Here is a 24024-nt window from a genome sequence, read left to right as displayed (position 1 = left end):
ATCATCCAAGCAAGTCCTAAACTCTCCCTCTAGGACTAGACACACTAGCTCCATGAATCCTGACACTTTGCTAGGCTGTCTTTTTGTATAAATATGGTTCTAGGTGATCTGTTTGTGTTGACCAATGTCGCCAAAATTTGCTGGTGATAAGTGGGTTGAGGACCCGACCTACTCCAACCTATGCCAGGGAATCATACTAGTGGTAGGAGGGTTCTATGTGCCCCTATTGGTCTGTGTGTCCACCATAAAGCCCAGCATCCCTGGGTCAATAAGCCACTGGCTTGCCGGTGTCCACTTGCCCAGCCCTGGGATAATTCTGTTGAGTGAAATCAACGTAAAACAAATCAATCTGCCAAACATAAACTAAGAATTGCTACACTAGCTGTGGGTTTACTAACAGGATAGAGCTTGGAAGTGGGTGACATGATGGTAAGGAGGAGGCTGGAATTCTACATATCAAGGAGACAAGATGGAAGGGCAGTGCAACAAAGCCACTTGGCTTGGAGTCCAGACTTTACTACTCAGGAGGAAGACAGACTAGAAATAGTGTGGGCATTGTGAGGGAGAGGCTTCAGAAGACAGTGAGGGATGTCATCAAAAACAGTAATAGACTCCTGGCAATCAGACTCCAGGGTAATGATAGGGCATTTTTCATAATCTCAGCATATACCCCACAGCATGAATTGGTGTTGATAATGGGTGATCTGAATGCACATATCAGGACAGATAGAACAGGAGATGAGGACTTACTGGGTCCACATGGGTGGGGCAACAGGAATAAAGAAGGAAAGACCATTATAGACTTCTATCTGGCAAATGACTTAGTAACATAGTTCAACAAGAGTCACTGTCACATGATCACATACAAGAGTGGCCAACATTCAACTCAGGGAGACTTCTTCCTAGTAAGGGAAAGGCACCATAGTAGAATCAGTGATTGCAAAGTCATCCTCAGTGAAACAGTTGGCCCACAGCATAAACCACTAGTTGCCACATTCAGCTGCAAGCATTGGTCTGAGAAGGATCTAAGGTCAATAGAGACCAGGCTGAAGACCTGGATGTTGACTGGAGAAAAAGCACAACAGTTCAAGGAATTACTCGAGGTTCTAGCACTTCAAGAAGAACAGGAAATATGTGGAGTTGAAGAAGAATGGCAGCACCTGAAAACAGCGTGTGTGAGGGCTGTAGAACAGATAAGGAAAACTGGTGGTGGAATTCAGAAGTCCAGGAAGTCATCAAAGGAAAGGAGTGCAAGAAAAAGTGTGAGCTAGAAAAGGAGGACCAGGCTAGGGAGGAATACCGGTTAACTAACAACGAGACTAAGACAGGAGTTGCAATAGCAAAAAACAAGGCATCAGAGACACCCTACCAGCTTCTAGAAAAAAACAACTTGGTGGACAGCACAGATAAACTCTGTCAGGATGCATAGCTAAGACAAAAAGATAAAGAAGATAGTCAGAAACCCTTCATAAAGGATGCCAGCAACAGCCTTCTCACCAGTCCATAGGACATCAAAGACAGATGGAAGGAGTACTTCCAGCAGCTTCTGAATGAAGAAAATCCCACAGAAGCTGTACTGTCCCAGACACAGCCTATAATGAGAAAAGAGGAGGACCCCACCAAAGAAGAAGTAAGAACATCACTAAGAAAAAATAAATCAGGAAAAGCAGCAGGCTCAGATGAAGATACAGCAGATATGATCAAGATGTTGAGTGAAATAGGGGAGAAATGGCTCCTGAGGGTATGGAGAGAAATGTGTATCCCAGATGACTGGAGAATAAGCACACTAGTGCCAGTGTACAAGATAAAAGGGGATATCCACAAATGTGTGCAATACAGAGATATCAAACTCTTGTCACACTGCATGAAAGTTCTGGAGAGGGTGATTGATAAATGAATACGTGGAGTAGTAGAAAGTAAGATGTGAGCTAAGCAGTTCAAATTCACATCAGGATGTAGCAAAACTAACCCGATGTTTGCAGTAGACAGATATTTGAGAAGAAGCTAGAGATGAGGAAAGAGTCCATCTGGATATTGCTATACTTGGAGAAAACATATGACAAGGTCCTAAGAAAGCTGATTTGGGCACTCCTGGGGTGATTCAAAGTCCTAGAAACATTGATAGAATTAATGCAAACTTTGTACAAGGATCCAATGTGTCAAGCAGGAACAATGTTCGGTCTCACAGAGGGGTTCCCAGAGGGAATGGGTATGTATCAGGGTTTGGCTCTGATCCCACTGCTGTTCAGACTGGTGATGGACTACATTTTCAAACAGGTCGGAGGGGACAGATCAACAAAGTTGCTATATGCAGATGATGTGGCATTACAGACACACTCTGAGCAAGAACGTCAGCAAAGGATAGGAGAATGGAATGCAAAACTGAAGGCACGTGGGTTGAAACTGAGTACAGATAAGACAGCTGTAATGACAGAAAATGGGGGAATTCAGAAGAAGCCAAAAACTGAGATAGAAGGGAAAATAGTGAAACAGGTTAATACCTGCAAGTATCTGGGTGAGGTGGCTGAGAAGAAGGGAAGTCTGAATGAGGAGGTCAAACTAGAATCAGAGGGTCTGCAGCCAACTGGCACAGTGACAAAGAAGCTGAAAAGTAATGCGTACAGAACAATGGTGTGACCAGTATTACTGTATGGTACAGAAACCTGCACAATAAAGGCACAATAGTTGAAGAAGCTAGAGGTGATGGGAATGAAGTGCCTGAGACAGGTGGTAGGATGCACATGTGGGAGAGATGAAGACATGTTGACATAAGAGTAGAAGGCAAAGTAACTCCAATTACTGAAAAGGTTGCATACAACATATTACCATGGTTTGGGAACATGTGCAGAAAAACAGAAGACAATCTGGTGAAGATCATTTGGGACAGACAAAATGAAGGAAAGAGGAAACGCGGTGTCCAGCAAAGAGGTTGATAGATTGTGAGAGAGAAGACCTGTGACAGTCAGGCATGAGTGTCAAAGAAGGCAGTAGACTGGAACTGAATAAGGAGAGATGGCAACAGTTGACATGACACCCCGGCCCCAAGTAGACAATGGGGAAAAAGGAGGCTGATGATGATGATGATGGTGACTAATTCATGGCATATCTATTTTGCAAAGATACCCTTGTAAAGCATAAAGTTACAGACATTAATAGTGATAACACTGAGTTTAACAAGAAGAGCCTCTTTCACATATCCCACGAGCAAGGTAAAACTTCTAATGCACTTACACATAGACATATTTTTCTGAGAGAAACTGGTGATGAATGATGCAAACATGAAAATTAAACTTGCATATCACCAGGCAGCTTTAGCTTGATGTGTGATGATGCTCAGGCTTTTATGCCACACACTGCGTCAACATCACTGTCTGTCAACAGAGCAGGAGTGGCCTCAGCTGTCTGACTAAGGCATGTGGATGCCTTCTTGACCTCCAGTCCTAAACAGCCTATAGCGAGGTTTGGAATGAAAGTCTTCAATAATAGTTGGGACTCAATTTTCATAACAGGATAACATATTCCTTGGGCAGTTGCCAAAAATGATGGTCATGGTGTTTGTTGAAAACAATGCAGTCAATGGATCATTTTAAAACAAGTTTAACTTTGAAGTATTGTAAAATTAACTTCCTAGCTCTGAATCTGGATAGTTAATAAGCTGCATCAGACAGTAAACATATGAAAAACAGACTGTGCATTGTCAATCATCAGGAATTTACTGAGGGTTGCACCAAGCCTGTGCTGATCTTTAATTATAACAGAAAACCTAATGGCTGAAATTAGATTTGTAGAGCCCCTCCCACATGCTGTGAACCTTGTCATCTATGCAGTTTTTGATAACATCATTGAAATTAACCAGTGAAGAACTGTCATTTTGATTACATGCATGCAACTCAACTGACAGACATTAAAAAACAGGAAAAGGGCTCTTGAAAAGTAGGTGCTTCTGGCCAAAAATCTGGACAGCTAATTAACATAACATTTTCATACCTCTCAGATATCAGTCCAAGAGAAACTCCCAGCCAGATCACAGTGAAAACACAATTTTAATAAATGAATAATAAAATTAAAAAAAAAACGTATTTTTACATTTTTTTTTGTTTATTATATCAAACACTTTTTCTAATGTAAACTCTGTAAAGTTCATACAGTGCTCATAGTTTTAGTGGAAAACTAAATTCCTAGATACACAGTTGCTATAAGCAAAGGAACAGGCAAACATGTATGCAAAGAAATGCACACACACACACACACACACACACACACACACACACACACACACACACACACACACACACACACACACACACACACACACACACAAAATCACTCACAAAAATTGTAGCTAGCTCATCTGGTGCCCTGTGCAGATTCACAAACTGGTGCCCCCCAACTCAAAGTTGTGAAGCCAGAAATTCCATGCAATAAAATATTTATACTACAGAAAGTTGCAAAATTCTAGGCTGTAATGGACAGTTTAGCCTTGTACATGTTGTCAGTGTTTCATAGAGAATCACTAAGCATCTTCTAACTATAAGTTACAGAAATTAGTAAAAGTTAATAAAACAATATTAATGCACAAATTATGGAATATAGACAGTAAGGCTGAATGATAGCATCTCCCACACCTGTAACAGTTCTTCCTCACCTACTATTTGAACTTTAGGTCTGCATTGTTAGTTCAGCATCATTCAGGTGTTCTCCAAAGAATGTCTGAGTCACACATATAGACCACAACCACAGCTGTCTTACTGAAAATAACACCTTCTAGCTGCATATTGTTTTATCTTAGGAAATATATCTTACACATGTGCGCATTGTTATGAGATTCCTTTACATTTATGGCAGCCTTAGCTACTCCTGGTAAAGCCTCTGCAGACAACACATTATCCAAGACACTTTACTTGAATTTACAGAACTTAGATGGCAATTACTACTGAATGCCAAAACCAGGACTCGATGAAAACCTTAATATCAGATGTGTGCTGAGGTGGTACAGGTAACATAATATCCAGTCACCACAGTGATGCAAACTTATTTCCACAATCTCATACTCTTGTAGTTACTGTAAATAAAAAAAAATAAGGTATCAGTAAGTTGTATTTTTTAAAAAAACAACCTTTAAACTGATTAGCTAACATGCAATGTTTTTAGTTTGAATATAACAGATCAGCATTGATTGAGAGCAAACAGTGTATATATTTAGGAAATTAAGCAATTATTTATTTATCCATTTCTGAAGCTCTTGTCACAATGAAGAATGAAAGCACTTAAATACATCAGTTTACCCTCGTCCTTTTTTCTGGAGATAAGAAGTATTTATTGTTACTTAGTTGTTTGCTTCTAAATACGGTTATATTCGTAACATAGTAGTAGCTTCCATTTCTCCTCCATGGCAGACAGGACCACAGCTGAACTAGACTTTAGTAGTCAAAGTCAAAGTCTCTTCGACCTAACGATGCACTCCATACCATTGGAGCTTTTGAACGGCTTCCAATCTGTAGCCAATACAGGGACCACAAGACATGTAGCCACCGTGGTACATCTCAAGAGACAGAAACTCCAGAGGGACTTCAACCAGTATCTGAAATACCAAGCTTACCCTATCAAAGGAGCACCCAACAAAGACACCAAGCACGGGGCACCCGGCACCCCATTCACTGATCATCAGCCAATTACTACCTTTGCCACAGAGGATTTCCTGTCATTACCGACCCACACAGCTGATGATACTCATCACGAATCTACTTCATACAATGAGGGGAACAGGTACTCTGATCCAGCAGCCCCTCTACACAATGGGAACCACCAACATTTTGTATCCCCTGGCACAATACAGACCTGGGCAAGGATCTATATAGGAAGGGGCCAGACCAGAGAATGGGGCAGAGGCAGGAACAGACACTAAACTCACCCTCAACCATCCCCTCAAAATGCAGCACAGAATCCTCTGTCTTTAACCTCACCAAAAGGATTTTGCCTCCCCCACTTCTTGAAGTCCCAAGAAAAAGATTGACATTCATACCAGCACAGCGAGTGAACCTGATGAGTGTCCTACTAGATCTGAGGTTCTACTTAAAGAAACTCAACCTCACACACATTTTAGATGAAGCAAAAACTGAACCGACCTTTCAAGGCACCACGAAAGAAAAGCATCTACAATCCAGCGCTACATAACATGTTGCAGGTATACTTACAAGTTTGCAATAGGGACATAAAGGACCTCTTGTCCAACAAAAATGAATTTAAATAGCTTAACCTGTCTGCAGAAGAAAAGACTGCCCTAAATGGACTAAGCAAGGGTAAAACTCTTAGAATCATGAAAGCTGATAAAGGCACAGTAAAAGTACTCATGGAACCGTCAGAATATATTTCTACCATTGAATCCAGTCTCAGTGATAACCAGTTTTATAAACGTTTTGATCTTAACAAAGTTTTCATGCAGTTTGCTTACACTGACAAATTTCTATATCCTAGTTTAAATGACAATAGAATCACCCCCAAAGAATTTCACTTCATGTCCATTACCAATCCCAGCCTGAGCAAGCTTTTCGGTATACCGAAGCTTCATAAAAATCTGGACAATCCTCCGTTCAGACTTACAGTCTCTAACAGGAAGACCAAAACTGAAAAGATTTCAGAGTTTGTTGACTCTTTACTCAACTTCATAGTGCAGAACACCCAGATTCTACCTACGGGATTCCTGGGTCTTTCTTAATGAACTCCACCAGCTACAATTGCCAGAGGGTGACTATCTTTTAGTCAGCTTAGCCTTTGAGGCTCTGTATACCAATATCCCCCACATTCAGGACCTCAGACTCACCCATGACTTCCTCATGGAAGAATCCAGTTTTAGCCACCAGCGAGTGGAGACTGCCTGTGAACTTATTTTGCTGGCCTTAAGGAACATTTTAATGGAAAGATTTTTCAACAGCAAAGAGGCATAGTTACAGGGTCCAAAATGGCCCCAATCTATGCTAATCTACTACTTAGTGCCTAGGAAAAAGAATCCCTCTCCACTCTCCCTAATTTCCACAAAACAATTTTGTATTGTTGTTATATTGACAATATCTTTTTTGTCTGGAAAGGCACTAGATCAGAATTAGAGAGCTTTCTCAATTTACTGACAGAAAGCATTGACTTCCTGTACTTCAATGTATCTGGAATCAGCCCCAAAGGCAATTTTCTAGATGTAGAAATTATTCTGAACACTGAGACCAGAACTTTCCAGTCTAATATATGCAGGAAGAGCACCTACCACAACAACTTCCTGGAATTTTCAAGCCAGCACCCATCTTCATGAAGATCAACATTGTAAAGGGACAGTTCATTCGACTGTCTCAGATCATCAGCAAGGATGAAGTGTTTCTCCTACAATGTGCTCACTCAAGTAACATGTTCCTGCAAAAGAATTACCCTCCAACCTTGGTACAAAACATCCTAACCAAAGTCATGAATGCCAGGGGCACCAGGTTCCCGCCCATACTTAGATCTGGAATTCATACCACTCCAGAATTCACTCTGAGTCTCCCACTCCTGATCACCAGAGATATGTACCCCATCCAATATATCCTCACTAAACATTGGTATATCATCTAAAGTAACTGGGAACTCTCCCAAACTCTGGGTAATCACCCATCCTTCTGTTTTAAAAGATCCAAAACCCTTAGAACCGCATTTGAAGAACTATGCAACCTACCCTTCTTCTTCCTGCCCAGTACAGCAGACATCCACCCAGCTGGGTGGTTTCCCTCTAGGCAATGTGTTACATTCTTAAAAGGAGTGAATACCAATTTCTGCCCCGCAACTTTAAAGTGATCTGTAACAATTTCTACAACTGTAGCAGTTCTAATGTAGTTTATGCCAGTATTTGCACAAACTGCAAAGCATTTTACAGTGGCAAAACCTCCTGGAGGCTTGCTGATCACATCAAAGAGCACAACTCTGCTATCAGAAACCAGGCTATACACAATGCACTGGGCAAACACAGCAAAACATGCCATGGTTTGAAACACTTTGAATTTCTAATACTGCAACAAGTAAAGCCATTCTTTGGGGACCAAGACACTTTAGTTGAAGTTACCGAACGATGGCAATTACTATTGAATACTGAAACCCCCAGGACTCAATGAAAACCTTAATATCAGATGTGCTCTGCGGTGATACAGGTAACATAATACCTGCCCACCACAGTGACGCAAGCTTATCTCCACAATCTCATACCCTTCTGGATACTGTAAATAAAAAAAATAAGTGATTGGTCAGTTGTATTTAAAAAAAATACAACCTGTTAAACTGATTGGCTAACGTACACTGTTTGTTAGTTTGAATATAACAGATCAGCACTGACTGACAGCAAATAGTGTATTTATTTAGGAAATTAAGCAATTATTTATTTTTCCATTTCTGAAGAAGTTTTTGTCACAATAAAGAACAAGAATGCTCAAATATATCAGTTTAGCCTCGTCCTTTTGTCTGGAGATAAGAAGTGTTCTTGTTACTTAGTTGATTGCTTCTAAATACGGTTTTATTTGCAACATTATATAATAAGGCAACAGAGTCACTGGCTTATATATTGGTCTGGATGGGTAATAACAGAAAGATGGAGATGCTGCTGTTATCAAGAGTATTATTAGTGACCCTGGAGGCTCTGTTCTTGAATTAGGTAAATGACGCAGGGGAAGTTACCCAAATGGTATTTGGCTTGCATTGCAGCATTATGAGGTGATCTCCATGCTCAATGTTATAAGTACTTATCGCTGGCATGTGGGTGTCTTAGGTTTGTACCCCAAGCCTGAGTAAAAAAAAAAAAGAATTGTAATAAGGGAATTCAGAGTGACCTTTTCTTTACCTCCTGTTCCACAAAGGATGCTGGGACAACACTGTTTATACTCTATCTTTGTGATACAAACTCTGCCTCTATAGCCTAGTCTACCTTGCAGTAGTTGATACATTTTCTTTTCTATAACACCCTAAGAACTACTTATTATGTAATACACGTGCAATCAGCCAAGCAGGTATCGTAAATTCCCATAAATATGTTTTTCTTCATAGTTTTTACTTTGTTAGCATAATAGTCATAGAAAACAATTTAGGATTATATTTTCATGGTATTTATGAAAGCTGAGATATACTTTAATACCTTCTTTTAATTTAATTTATGTCTTCTTGTAATAATATAAATCAGGGTTTTCTGAGATGTTCTTGAACTTTCTATCAGATCTAGTATTTATGATGTGAAATGGTATAGCTTTTGAATTTACGTGATTACCACAGACACTCTGTTGGGCTCTCAAGTCCTCTATGCAGTTTAATGGATTTTTCCTGTAGTGACTTAAAGTGACATGAGTATTTTCGAATATTATTGCAAATTGTTAGTTCTTTAACATGCAGTTCTGAATTATAATCATCACTGTGTGCATGGTACTAAATTATCTTAAATTAGTTTAAAAGCAATAAGACATTTACAAATGAAGCTTCTGTCTATTGCTTAGAGCTGTATGCCTGCTATTCTTTTGTATGAAGTCCAGAAGCACAGTACAGAAATAAAAATTAAAACATTGTTGATGCCAGATCCAGACAAGCTGAAGTCCAATAAAACTCAAAGAGGTCATTCAGAATTGTATGGTTCCCTATTACTGATAGCTTAAAACCTGTCCTTTCTGTGAAATACCAGACATTTTACATTATGTAAGATCATAATATGAACACAAAAACAACTGTAGAGGTTATTAATTAAAAATCTCTACACATGTATTCAGTGACTGCTTTCTTAGTGCTTTTCCTTGTGATCTACAACCCAAAGATAGTGTGAGAGGACACGTTACTGCACTAAGCATCAATACTGACCTGTATGACCTCCTAGGACAGCACTGGTTAGCTGTATACATATCAGAAAATGTATATGGGACATTGACGGCTATGTTTTTCTTCCTGATATCTCTGCATAAGTGATCAGCAACTTTTTAGATGGAAATTGTGCTCCAGTATTATGCGAAGGCACACAGTTACAAGACATCTTCTTTCTCATCTGTGGTTTTTATTGCAAATTGTTCTTAATATCATAGATATAAAAAAATTCTTGCAATCATAATACTAAACGTCTGCCATATTGATTTGCTCAGGAATGATGTCATGGTCATAAGTTTTATACAGCATATATTTAGACGTTTAAAATATCAGGATATATCCCTGAGGAGGTGTAGCATGTTCAAACGTTTTTGTCATGCCACAAATTTAAATAGTGCCAAAGCTTGTGGTTTAAATCATGATATGTAAAATAGATATGTGATTATGATTTGTCTGTTTTGTTTTTGTTGTGCGTGTGCATTTTGGGCAGAAATGTTAAACATGTGGACACACAGTATCACATTCAAAAGTATATAATACATTTTTTTCACACATTCTACCTAACATCAGAATGAAACATTTATTGATAAAATATCTCTCCTGGATTCAATGATGCCTGCACTAAGTGTACACTAAGTGTACATTGTTGTGAATGAACAGACAACACAGACAACTCGCACCTTCTTCCTCCTCCTAATTTTAGTTTTCCTACTGATATTCTTGCAGTTTTAAATATTGACACAGATTCATAAAGGTTACCACGAAGTGTAGACTGCATGTACACTTAGTGTAATCTTTCTGAGTGACTAGACAGCACAAACAATGTGATGACTGTTCTTGAATACATATTGTGTATACTAAGTGTATATTAGTGTAGGCTTTATTGAATCTGACCCTCTATTATTTTACATAAATATGAATTTCAGAATGATATATAAAATACACTTCAGTTTAGTCACAAACTTCACTGCAGTAATTTCCTTAGAAATTATACTTTGCTGACTAATTTGATGTACATAAGGACAGGTCCCTGGGTAATGCTGTAAATATAAACTACGACATGAAATTGTATTGTGTCAGTGTATAGCATGCTGCATTAAAATGGAAAAAAAATAATAATAAAAATTATATGAGCCGAATTATATATAACTGAAATAGTTTAATCTGAGGTTTCTTTACAATTTAAGATAATTATCACTTCCTACACTGTGCATTAAAAGTGATACGAGTTTGAAAGCGATACTTTAGTATACATAGTTTTACACAAACATAAAACTCATACTACATTTTTAAATCCTGAGCAGACAAAACTTGTATTTATTTTAAGGTAGACTACAAATCGTAATACAGTTAGACATGTTTCTGAAAACTTTTCATACGTTAGTATGTTTCAGGCAAAGCATTCATTGGAGTTCGTCATAATGCACACCATGGAAAGGATATGATCCCTAGTTCCAAGTTAAAATAAAATAACACAAGCATGCTTGTATCACATATGAGTGGATGCCTACAGACTAGATCTTATAAAGTCTTTCTTCTCCTGAGGGGTGCAGACCTTTGGACTTCAAGGGAGGCTTTTGGAACATTTTTAAGAAGTTCTAGTACTCTCGAATTGTTGCTTGTCAAAGCTGGATATGGGTATGTTAACTTCAGCAATACACTTTACAAACCTACGGTAGCCCGTTGGTCTTCTGTTTTTTAAAACGTTATGTAAACTATGCGCTCCCCTTACTGAACTGGCTACATGAGATCCTGATATAAAATAACCTTTATAAAGTAATCAGCTATTTTCATTTTTCTAGTGTGGTATATGCTTGTTTTGTAATGTGTTGCAACAGTGTGTGAGCATTATGTTTTAAGTGTTGTGGGATACGTGGTAAAATATAATTTTCTGTGAATGTGCCTTTATCACTAGAAACAGCAAAGTAATGTTTGACTACAGCTTCTGACTCTGGAAGGGTTAATTGTAGACATGCTGTAGTTTTTGCTCCCTTGTTTGACATAAGCTAGGTACCTCTGCAAAATGGCAGAATACAATTTAGGTTTGTTCTAGTCTTTTAGATCTGTTTATGACAGCACAGTTCTAAGCTCTTACTTTAGTGCCTAGACTTTGGTTCACATGTTTTCTGAAGTTTTTATTAGAATCCGACATTTTAAGTGACCACACTGGTGCTGCTGTACAAGTTACAGTTTTTTTTGTAAAATTCATTGCCTGTTTACCAACATTCTGTTAATAGTGGTATCACAATACTCAGCAAATTCATTAGCCATCAGTCTGATTTATGTTTTTCTTCTTTTTCAAGGGCACATTTTTTTGCTTAAGATATTAATGACACTCTCTCTTTTTTCAAACAATGAAACCTGCTTTGCCAACAGCAGATATTACCTTTGAGAATATTTATCATGATTTCTGATGTTGCCGTGATGAGATCATTCAAGACCAAACAGAAAATAATTGTTCTTAAAAGGGGTCCTTTAACTAATATTTTTAAATCCAACAGATTGCTGTACACTCTGGTTGGTATAAGAATATGGAGTTGGCATGTGGTGTGAGATCCAGAATGCATTTTTTTTTAAATGTGTGCTACCAGCAGGCCAGACAAAAGTCTTCACAGTCTATATTCTTCTGGTGTGCCAAGTCTTAAATAACACTAAGGGTTTTTTTGCTGCATCTTCGTAATCTTCTAAAAAACTTTTGATGACTGCGATATGTCTTCTTAGCTGTCTGTGGTGGTTGTGTTTGGCAAAACTATATTCAGTGTTGTTATTTTTGAGAGGCAGAATTCATTAGGTCATCTGTAATTGCCAAAACTTCATTCTTCCTAATAGTAAAAGATTGTCATCTGTTAATGTAATACCACACAATCACATCCAGTTTGTGTGACAACATGTTCCAATAGTTGTTTCATTAAAAAATGTATCACTCTTGGAAGGTTCTGCTAATAAACACGTAAATGGGTGCTGCAACCTAATATTTATTGTTCAGCAGTTGTGAAGCTGAGATTTGAAGTCTGCTTTTAAACCTCATTTGTGATAAAACATTTCTGCATCTTGGAAAGTGTCTTTGTTTCAAGTCTACCATGTTTTGTTCCTCTCACCCCTTGACTCCATCACAGTGGTGATTTCTTTATTGATACTCTTTGGTTCCATTCAATCAAAGACCGGATCTCTTAGGTTTTCAGAATTGATCCTTTCACCATTGGCTACATTCAGGGCAAATTCTTTTACTTTAAATAGTATCTACTCTCTAAGCTCATGTTACCTGTGTGTCTTAGGACCAGCAGATACAAACTCAGCAATGTATTCGTCTACAGAAATCTCACTGGTCAGCTGTCTTAAATAATAACACAGAGGTGGGTTCCAATCTCTGGGGCTGAAAAGAAAAATAACAAAATTTATATCATTATACAGACTTCTGTCCTGACCAAATAAAAGACTTTTACTCTGACATTAGAGATAAGAAAACAAGCTATGAAAATGTTTGCAGTGCCAGACTCTGAATACCGTTCTTTGGTATACTTCCAGTATAAGGACGCTGTTTCACTATTGATAAAACACCAGAGGAGGCAGTGTCATAGTAGTGAGCAGGCACATTCTGAAACAGATTGACATGGTCCAATACAATGTGATGGGAAACTTTATTGTAAATTTAAAATAAAGGGCCTAATTCCAAAAAAGATGCTCACAGTGTAAGTGACCATTGTTATCTGTGCCATAAGATGTTATTAGGGGTGGATATTAAATGCTACAATGTTTTACTTTTTGGCACTGAGCTTGAGCCCATTTTGAGTACACCAGCTACTGACAAGTATAAGCGCCTGCTGGTGTGTACTCATGTCAAAGGTGGACTTGATAATGACTCCCAAAGATCCTCATTTGAGAAGTGTAGAGCTGAGAAGTAGATCCTAAACAGCAGAGGTCCCAGTGCAGATCCCTGTGGAACTCCACTGCTCATCTTAATGTTCCGTGAGGACACACCTCATACACTTAGTGAGCAAGTCCTGTCCCCAAACCAGGTGGCTGTCCAGCTAATCAATATGGGTTGATTTGGAGCTCTTTTAACTTGCTTATTATATTTGCATGTGGTATTGTATCAAATGCCTTGGCAAGGTTAAGGAGTGCTGTGTGGACTGCTTGTTCACAGTCTACAAACTAAATAACCCTTTCAAAGAAGTTCACAAGATCCATTAGATAGGCTCTACCCTTGACAAAACTAAACTGCTGTGCATTGAGTCTGATAAGATTTTTTGATAACCAAAACAAATGGTTGTAAGGTGTGGTCAGTTAAACCAATAAACAAAACCCCACACCAAAGACCAAAGGCCAAACCATCATTGATTAAATACAAATGTATTAAGTTAAGCTCTTTTGTTTCACATACATAAGAGACTTAATCAGAACAAAATAAACAGCACCATGTCTCCATTAAATACTCAAGTAGTTGTGTCGTAAACACCAAATCCACCAATCAACACATCTGCAATTCATACATAGAAAAGTTTTGGAATAAATTAAGTACTGAAATCCAAATGTAACATGAATATTAAAAATTTGAAACAGTTACCTTATAATTTAGCATCTTGAAATTTTAAAACTCTATAAATTAAAAGATCCTCAGTCAAACTGTGGTTGGTACTGGCATCCAACTTTAATTGCCAGTAGAGTTCATGGTACTCAATCAAAGTCACCCAAGGACTGCCCCTCGGATTTAAAGATACCTACTCCAGCATAAAAAAAATGTAATCAAACTAGAACCACAATTCTTAGCATGCTTTTATAAAGCATTGGCCATGACACAATGTACAGTATCATAACTGTGTTCATACATTCTTTTCCTTATTAAATGTTCAGTTTTTTCTAAATAAAAAGCCATGTATAGTGAGCAACAGGTTGTGTATATCACTCCTTTACTGTGGCAGTTCTAATGTCCAAAGGACTTTAATAACACATCCCTTGCTTTCAAATATAATGTACTACATTCTAAAACATAAGGACATTGATTACACATCCCACATTTAAAAGTTTCTTTAACCCTTATAAAATCATTGCTAAGGGAAAGATTGTTACTTGCAGAAGATGGATCCAGCAATTTTTAAATATTATTACCTCTCTTATAGACAAAGGTAGGTTGCAGTAGAATAATCTTACCAATGTCAGGAAAAATGGCTCAACACATTCCAATGTCGATTGATAACAGCCTCAATGTCCTTAAAATTACTATTAATACCATAACATTCATGTCAAAACTGAAGCCATTCACATATGAGGATGAGGTATCAAGCCAAACCCCCAAAGTAGGTTTGTACTTAACACCTCATCCTTGTATGAATTAATTCTTGATATCAGCCACCAAGTGAGGGTGGGAGATAACCCCTATCTAAAAGCATCTAGGCAACAAAATCAACCTCTTCTATAAATTTTACATAATCTGATGTCACACACGCTGCCCTTACCATTTGCACCTTAACAATACTTACATTTTGATGGAAAGGTAGTTGCTCTAAAAAATGCAAATAAGAATTGGAAAAGGTCTCTTAGAAATGTATATTCGAAAAAAATGATTAACTTTGACTTTGGCCAAAACAATATCAAGGTAATTAACATACTCATAAGAAACAGAATGTGTGAATTTCAAAAAGTACTGTACTTAATATATTCTAAAAGTCATATAAATTCTCAAGAGAATTTTTCCATAAGATACAGATTTCATTCAAAAATTGAGTACATCAGGCATTAGAAAAATGGGAATTAAAATATAATTATTTTCCTGTGTCCATAGCACCAAATTGGCATAAATGGGAGTACAAATGGCCCCCATGGCCACCCCCTTGAGTTTGCTTGTAGAATTCCCTATTAAAAATATAAAATTGATGTTTAATGTCACCTCCATAAACTCAACTAACAGGTTAACTTCTTTATTACTTAAAAATTCACACTGTATTACAGCCTCTTGGAACCATTTCATCTCATTACCATGTGGTATAGAGGAACATCTCTCTCTCTCTCTCTCTCTCTCTCTTCCTGTCTGTGCCATCCATCACACTGGGCAATGAGTACTTTCCAGGCACTCATTGTTTCAGTAGCAGTTACAATTTCATGGGGTCCGGTTGCTAGCCCAATGCCCAACCCTCCTTGGTGGGCACACTTGTACACATGCTCACACATAGGGCCAATTTAAAGTATCAAATCCACCTACTGCATGTCTTTGGAATGTGGGAGGAAACTGGAGTACCCAAAGGAAACCCACTTGAACACAGGAAGGACATGCAGACTCCACACAGAAGGCACCCCAGGTGAGAATCGAACCGGAGAACCTCTTGCTATGAGGTGACAATACTAATCGCTGCACCACTGTGCCACCCATAGAGGAAAATAAATTACATCAATAGTAACAAAGATCACATGATCGTAATAGTAATCTGCTCTAACATTCCTAAGAAAATCCCAAGAATCCTTAATTAAATGCCTATGTTTACTTAAAAAAAAGGCTTCAATTTATAATCAATATAAACAAGCCAGGGGGTAGGTTTTAGAACCTCTGGCCACAACAATGGGTCTTAGGGTTTTTTTTCAATAGATTTGTATATCTTTGGAATACCAAACATTGTGGATATAATGGGATCTTTTTATAACCAGGAACCCGTATAGTGCCCTATCTAACATGCCTTGCATGAAATTATCATGAAGCATATAATCAGTTTTGGTATAGGCTACATTAATTTCATTCCTGGAGACTGTACTGTATCAGTCTTTGTCATTCAGAATACCAGCCATATGCCTGTCATAAGCTATGGTGTTGTAATCACAACCCAACGCCCTTTGTCAGGCTTCATAATCCTTAATTAGTGGCCAAATTCATAAGTAATTCCTTCTTGAGAATAGTTGAGTTATGAAACCCCTGCCTTTTCTTTTGAGATAAAATTTTAAGATCCTTTCCCACCAATTTCTCAAGCACATGTAAAGGAAGATGAATAGGAGGATTAAACAAGCTTTTATTCTTCAATAATTTATTGGGACAATTTCTTTGATTGTTACCCAACAAACAAGTCAAATTAAATTTTTTCAAATGAAGCTTAAAATTCGTTAAAACACCAACAATGTCCAAACATCTCGAGGGGACAAACTGAAAACTTTTTGCAAAAACATTAAAATAATTAATATTAATATGCAAATCACAATCATTATAAATGCTAAAATTCCCACAAGTGTGGACAATGCCAGAATGGGAAACTTTAGTGTCTATATTGTTCAGTAATTTCTCCTTCTCATTCACCATCTTCCTTTGTCCATTGATCAACCCCCTTGGGGCTGAATCCCATGCTAAGAGGCCAAGGAAACAGGGTTGTTATGCACTATATGCACAGATTAGCAAACATATAATGAAGCAGGAGAAGATGTTTTTGTGAATTAGTTGAAAGAATTAGAAAACACGTTCATTAATAGGGGTTATAACATTCAGAAGGTGACTAATGTGTTGAATGAGGTGAAAGGGGAAAGATAAACACAGGCAAAGCCTTATTTTTCTGAGGCATTAAATGAGATGGACCTTGGAGTGTATGGCAATAGAAATAAAAGCTTAGTTAGATTACCAGTGTACTACTTTAGTAACGTTAGGGATGCATCAATGGTTTATAGGAAAATTTGGCCAGTTTTAGCTGCAGATAAGCAGATACAAGAATTAGTAATACTCCGAGTTTTGTATATAACTCAGCCACTGGGGATGCACAAGCCAGTGCATTTCATTGTGCCGGTCCCAAGCCTGGATAAATGGGGAGGGAATCCGGTGTAAAACTTTGCCAAATCATTCATGCGGACAGCAGTAAATATTTACATACCGGATCGGTCGAGGCCGGGTTAACAACGACCGCCATCAGTACTGTTAGCCAACAGGGTGCTGGCAGAAATTGGGCTACTGTTGGCTGAAGGAGGAGAAGAGGCAGAAGGCATGGCCAAAGGCAGGAAGAGAGGAGAAAGGCTAGGACTGTGGTAGTGAGGGTCGGAACTTTGAATGTTGGCTGTATGACTGGTATAGGGAGAGAGCTAGCCAATATGATGGACAGAAGGAAAGTTGGTATAGTGTGTGTGCAAGAGACCAGATGGAAGGGGAGTAAGGCTAGGTGTATCGGAGGTGGGTTCAAATTGTTTTATCATGGTGTGGATGGGAGGAGAAATGGCATAGGAGTTATCCTGAAGGAACAGTATGCTAAGTGTGTTTTGGAGGTGAAAAGAGTGTCGGATAGAGTGATGTTTATGAAGCTGGAAATTGATGGTGTGATGATGAATGTTGTTAGTGCATTTGCTCCACAAGCTGGGTGTGTGATGGATGAGAAAGAAACATTTTGGAGTGAGTTGGATGAAGTGGTGATGACTGTACCCAAGGGTGAGAGAGTGGTGATTGGAGCAGATTTCAATGGGCATGTTGGTGATGGGAACAGAGGGAATGAGGAAGTGATGCACCAAGGATAAAATGGTGGAAACTGAAAAAGGATGATTGTGAGGTGGAGTTCAGGAAAGAGTTGAGACAGGCACTGGGTGGCAGTGAAGAGTTACCAAATAGCTGGGTAATTACAGCACAGCTAGTAAGGGAGATGGCTAGAAAGGTGCTTGGTATGACATCTGGACAGAAGAAGGGCGACAAGGAGACATGGTGGTGGAATGAGGAAGTACAGGAGAGTATACAGACAAAGAGGTTGGCAAAGAAGAAGTGGGATTGTCAGAGAGATGAAGAAAGTAGACAGGAGTATATGGAGATGAGGTGCATGGCAAAGAGAGAGGTGGCGAAGGCTAAGGATAAGGCGTATGAAGAGTTGTATGAAAGGTTGGACACTAAGGAGGGAGAAAAGGACCTGTACCGATTGGCTAGACAGAGGGACCAAGCTAGGAAAGATGGGCAGCAACTAAGGGTGATAAAGGATTATGAGAGAAACGTACTCACACACGAGGAGAGTGTGCTGAGCAGATGGAAAGAGTAATTTGAGGGGCTGATGAATGAAGTGAATGAAAGGGAGAGAAGGTTGGATGATGTGGGGAGAGTGAATCATGAAGTACAATGGATTAGCAAGGAGGAAGTAAGGATAGCTGTGAAGAGGATGAAGAATGGAAAGGCTGTTGGTCCAGATGACATACCTGTGGAAGCATGGAGGTGTTTAGGGGAAATGGAAGTGGAGTTTCTAACCAGACTGTTTAATGAAATCTTGGAAAGTGAGAGGATGCCTGAGGAATAAGGTTAAGAATAAGGGTGATGTGCAGAGCTGTAGTAACTACAGAGGGAGTCAATTGATCAGTCACAGCATGAAGTTATGGGAAAGAGTAGTGGAAGCTAGGTTAAGAAGGGTCATGATGATTAGTGATCAGCAGTATGGTTTCATGCCAGGAAAGAGCACTACAGATGCGATGTTTGCTCTGAGAGTGTTGATGGAGAAGTACAGAGAAGGTCAGAAGGAGTTGCACTTTGCTTTTGTAGACTTAGAGAAAGCATATGACAGGGTGCCTAGAGAGGAGTTGTGGTACTGCATGAGAAAGTCAGGAGTGGCAGAGAAGTATGTAAAAGTGGTACAGGATATGTACGAGGGTAGTGTGTCAGTGGTGAAGTCTGCAGCGGGAGTGACAGATGCGTTTAAGGTGGAGGTGGGATTACATCAAGGATCAGCTCTGAGCCCTTTCTTATTTGCAATGGTGATGGACAAGTTGACAGACGAGATCAGACAGGAGTCCCCATGGACTATGATGTTTGCAGATGACATTGTGATCTGTAGTGAAAGTAGGGAACAGGTGGAGGAGACCCTGGAGAGGTGGAGATATGCTCTAGAGAGAAGAGGAATGAAGGTCAGCAGGACTAAGACAGAATATATGTGTGTGAATGAGAGGGAGGATAGAGGAATGGTGAGGATGCAGAGAGTAAAGGTGGAGAAGGTGGATGAGTTTAAATACTTGGGATCAACAGTTCAGAGTAATGGTGAGTGTGGAAGAGAGGTGAAGAAGATTGTACAGGCAGGATGGAGTGGGTGGAGAAGAGTGTCAGGAGTGATTTGTGACATATGAGTACCAGTAAGAGTGAAAGGGAAGGTCTACAAGAGGGTAGTGAGACCAGCTATGTTATATGGGTTGGAGACAGTGGCATTGACAAAAAGGCAGGAGTTAGAGCAGGATGTGGCAGAGTTAAAGATGTTAAGATATGCACTGGGTGTGACGAGGGTGGACAGGATTAGGAATAAGTATATTAGAGGGTCAGCCCAGGTTGGAAGGTTTGGAGTCAAAGCCAGAGAGACAAGATTACATTGGTTTGGACACGTGCTGAGAAGGGATGCTGAGTATATTGGGAAAAAGATGCTAAGGATGAAGCTACCAGGTAACAGGAAAAGAGGAAGGCCTAAGATAAGGTTTATGGATGTAGTGAGAGAGGACATGCAGGTGGTTGGTGTGACAGAAAAAGATGCAGAGGACAGGAAGAAATGGAAACAGATGATCCGCTGTGGCGACCCTTATGAGAACAGCTGAAAGAAGATGATGATGACCCCGAGTTTTGTATATAAGAACATGAAATCCATAAAAAGAAGTTTATGTTATTCATTAGGTAAAGAGAGCCAGAGTGATTTTAATATGAATTTAATAACTATTCCATGTAACAAATGTAACTTTTGTACAGACATAGATACTTCAGGACAATTATTTCATCCTGACTTCAACAAGGATTTGTGTTCAAAGTAGCAGCTACTTGTTATACTACACACGTAGTCTATTTAGCCCACTGCACAGAATGTGGTTCATTTTATGTAGGTAAAACTGACTGTAGATTGCGTGACAGGATAAGGGAACATCTTTATAATATTAACATTAAAACAACTACAAATGCTTTGACAAGGCATATTGTTAATAAAGGGGATATACATAGTTTTAAATTCTTAGTAATGGATAGAACTAAAATAGATAAAAGATGTGGAGATATTAGAAATAGGAAGGCACTTAATGAGACAAGATGGATCATTAGGTTGAAAGCAGACAGTGGATGTGGACCGAATGATAAGGTTCCCATTAAGCCTGTATTAAAAGCTAGACCTCTGCGTAGATAAGGGGGTCACTTTTAGAAGTAGGTTTAGTAGTAATTATTTTATTACACATTATTATGAGCACATATTTTATTGCATATTATTATGTGCACATATCTTATTGCATTTGCATTTGTATTTTTTATTTCATCATATATAATATATTTATGTCTTGCATCATATGGTCTTTTAAATGTTATGCTTAGGACATTTGTTAGGAACATAGAACTGCTGTTATTGAACAGTTGCTACATTGAAATCAAAGTACCTTTAAAAGGCTCAACAAATTAATTAATGTTTGTTTGCACCTGAAAGCGGAAAGCAGTATTTAATGGATATGCATTCTAGGCAGTATCAATGTCTGGTGAACAAGTATTAACAACTGTGAAAGCGCTTTTTATGCTTTGGATTCTAATAAAACGATTTGAATATTTTATAATTTGGTGGCCATCGTTTTGTCCTGCTTCGTTATATGTTTGCTTCACTGAGTATTTTGTGGAGCAGGATATTTGGTGTTTCTTGTCACTGCTGCTGTGTGTATGCACAGACTCCCTTAATGGTGGAAAATGCAAAGCGCTGTTGATGTCAGCAGGAACAACCTCAGCATTAACAGGTGTGGTAGAGTTGGTGTCCACCACAACATTTTCATTAACAAAAGAAGAGGATGAATTGTTATAAGCAGACTTAGGTAAAGGGTAAGCTATATTATCATAGGATTTACACAAGGACCTGTCTAACTTACCTTTCTTTCTCTTCTTGATGTCACCACACTTTCTCTCTATATATTTTTAAACACTTCCCAGTAATTAGATCTGTCCACCTAAAATATCAGATCATGAATATTAACTGAGAAATGGCCTGTTATAAAGTGTCGATACGTTTCTCAGTATTGCAAATAGGGAATTCTGCAAGCAAACCCAAGGGGTGGACATGGGGGCTGTTTGGTCCCCATTTATTTAAGTTTGGTGTTAAGGACATATGAGAGGAAATGTATTTGTAAATCCTGTTTTTCTAATGCCTGCTGTTTCTATACTTGAGGAAATGTATTTGTAAATCCTGTTTTTCTAATGCCTGCTGTTTCTATACTCGATTTTTGGACAATATCTGTATCTTATTGAAAAATTATCTTGAGAACTTTATTGGATTTTTACAATATATTAAGGAGAGTACTTCTGTTTTGAAATTCACACATTTTCTTGTTTATGAGTACGTTAAAAACAGAAATTCAAACATTCTATTTTTTATGAGTACGTTAATTATCTTCATATTGTTTTGGCTAAAGACAAAGTTAATCATTATTTTGTTTCTAGTATACATTGCAAAGAGACCTTTTCCAATTCTTATTTGCTTTTTAAAAGCAACCACCCTTTCCGTCAAAAGAGAAGAATTATTAAGGAGCAAATAGTGAGGGCAGCATATGTGAAGTCAGATTACGTATAAATTATGGAAGAGGTTGATTTTATTGACCAGATGTTTTTAGATAGGGGTTATCCCCCCAGGTTGATGGCTGACATCAAGAATGTGATTGTAAAAGGATGGGGTGTAAAGTACAAACTTATTTTGGGGGTTTAAATATGAATATTATGGTGTACAATTATAATGATAATTTTAAGGACATTGAGGCTGTTATCAGTCGACATTGGAATCTGTTGAGGCATTTTCCTGACATTGGTAAGATTATTCTAATGCAACCTACCTTTGTCTATAAGAGAGGTAAAAATATTAAAGAAATGGAACAATCTTCTGTGAATAACAATCTTCCTTTCACAATGGTTCTATGAAGGTTAAGGGTACTTATAAATGTGGTATGTCCTAATGTTTTAGAAAGTAGTACATTATATTTGAAAGTAAGGATGTATTATTAAATTCCTTTGGGCATTACAATTGCAGCAGTAAAGGAATGATATACCTAGCCTATTGTTCATTATGCATGGCTTTTTATGTCAGGAAAAACTAAACATTTAATAAGGAAAAGAATGTATGAACACATGTACATTGTGTCAAGACCAATGCTTTATAAAAACATGCTAAGAAATTGTGGTTCTAGTTTGATTAAGTTTTTTTATGCTGGAGCAAATACCTTTAAATGGAGGGGCAGTCCTTGGGTGACTTTGACTGAGTACCATGAACTCTACTAATAATTAAAGTTGCATGCCAGCACCGCCCCCAGTCTGAATGGGAATCTTTTAATTTCTAATATTTTAAAATTGCAAGCTGCTAAATTATCAGGTAGCTGTTTCTAATTTTTAATAGTCATGCTGTATTTGGATTTCAGTACTTCATTTATTCCAAAACTTTTGTGTGTATGAATCACAGATATGGTGATTGGTGGATTTGGTGTTTACAACATGCCTAATTGAGTATTTAATGGGGAAATGGCAGTATTTATTTTGTTCTGATGAAGTCTCTTATGTATGTGCAATGAAAGCAATTAACTTAATAAACAGCTATTTAATCAATGTTGGTTTGGTCTTTCGAGTAAGAGTTTTGATATCATAGATTATTAGGTAAGTTATGATAAGTTCCCTTCAACTACTATTACCGCTCACTTTGCACTATTATGAGAAAGTTACAGTAGTTTTTCACTAGATGATTGTGTGTGTGTGTGTGTGTGTGTGTGTGTGTCTGTGTGTGTGTGTGTATGTGCGTAAGTGTGCATTCACAGACTGGATGTGTGTGTGTGTGTGTGTGTGTGTGTGTGTGTGTGTGTGTGTGTGTGTGTGTGTGTGTGTGTGTGTGTGTGTGTGTGTCCACAGGTAAAAGCTGTATTGTCCAAAGCCAAGAATACAGCATCCACGGGACCTGATATTATCCCTGGCTGCATCCTACATGAGCTGCAAAATGAACTGGCACCACATCTGTGTGCCCTGTTCAGTCACAACCTTACCTCATGCTATGTCCCTAACGAATGGCGCACTGATACAGTCATCCCAGTCCATAAAGGGGGAGCAACTACAGACCCTGGGAACTATCGTCCCATTAGCCTGATGAGTCTGGTATGCAAAGCTATGGAGCACAATATCATGGACCTGCTTAACAAACATATAGGCAATCTCCAAACTCTTGACCCCACAGAGTTTGGCTTTGTCAAGGGGAGATCCTGCCTTCTGAACCTGGTTGACTTCTTTGAGGC

This window comes from Protopterus annectens, chromosome 1.part0 (assembly GCF_019279795.1).
Source record: "Protopterus annectens isolate FY-2018-M chromosome 1.part0, PAN1.0, whole genome shotgun sequence".
Lineage (NCBI taxonomy): Eukaryota > Metazoa > Chordata > Ceratodontiformes > Protopteridae > Protopterus > Protopterus annectens.
This window is presented reverse-complemented; position numbering follows the sequence as displayed.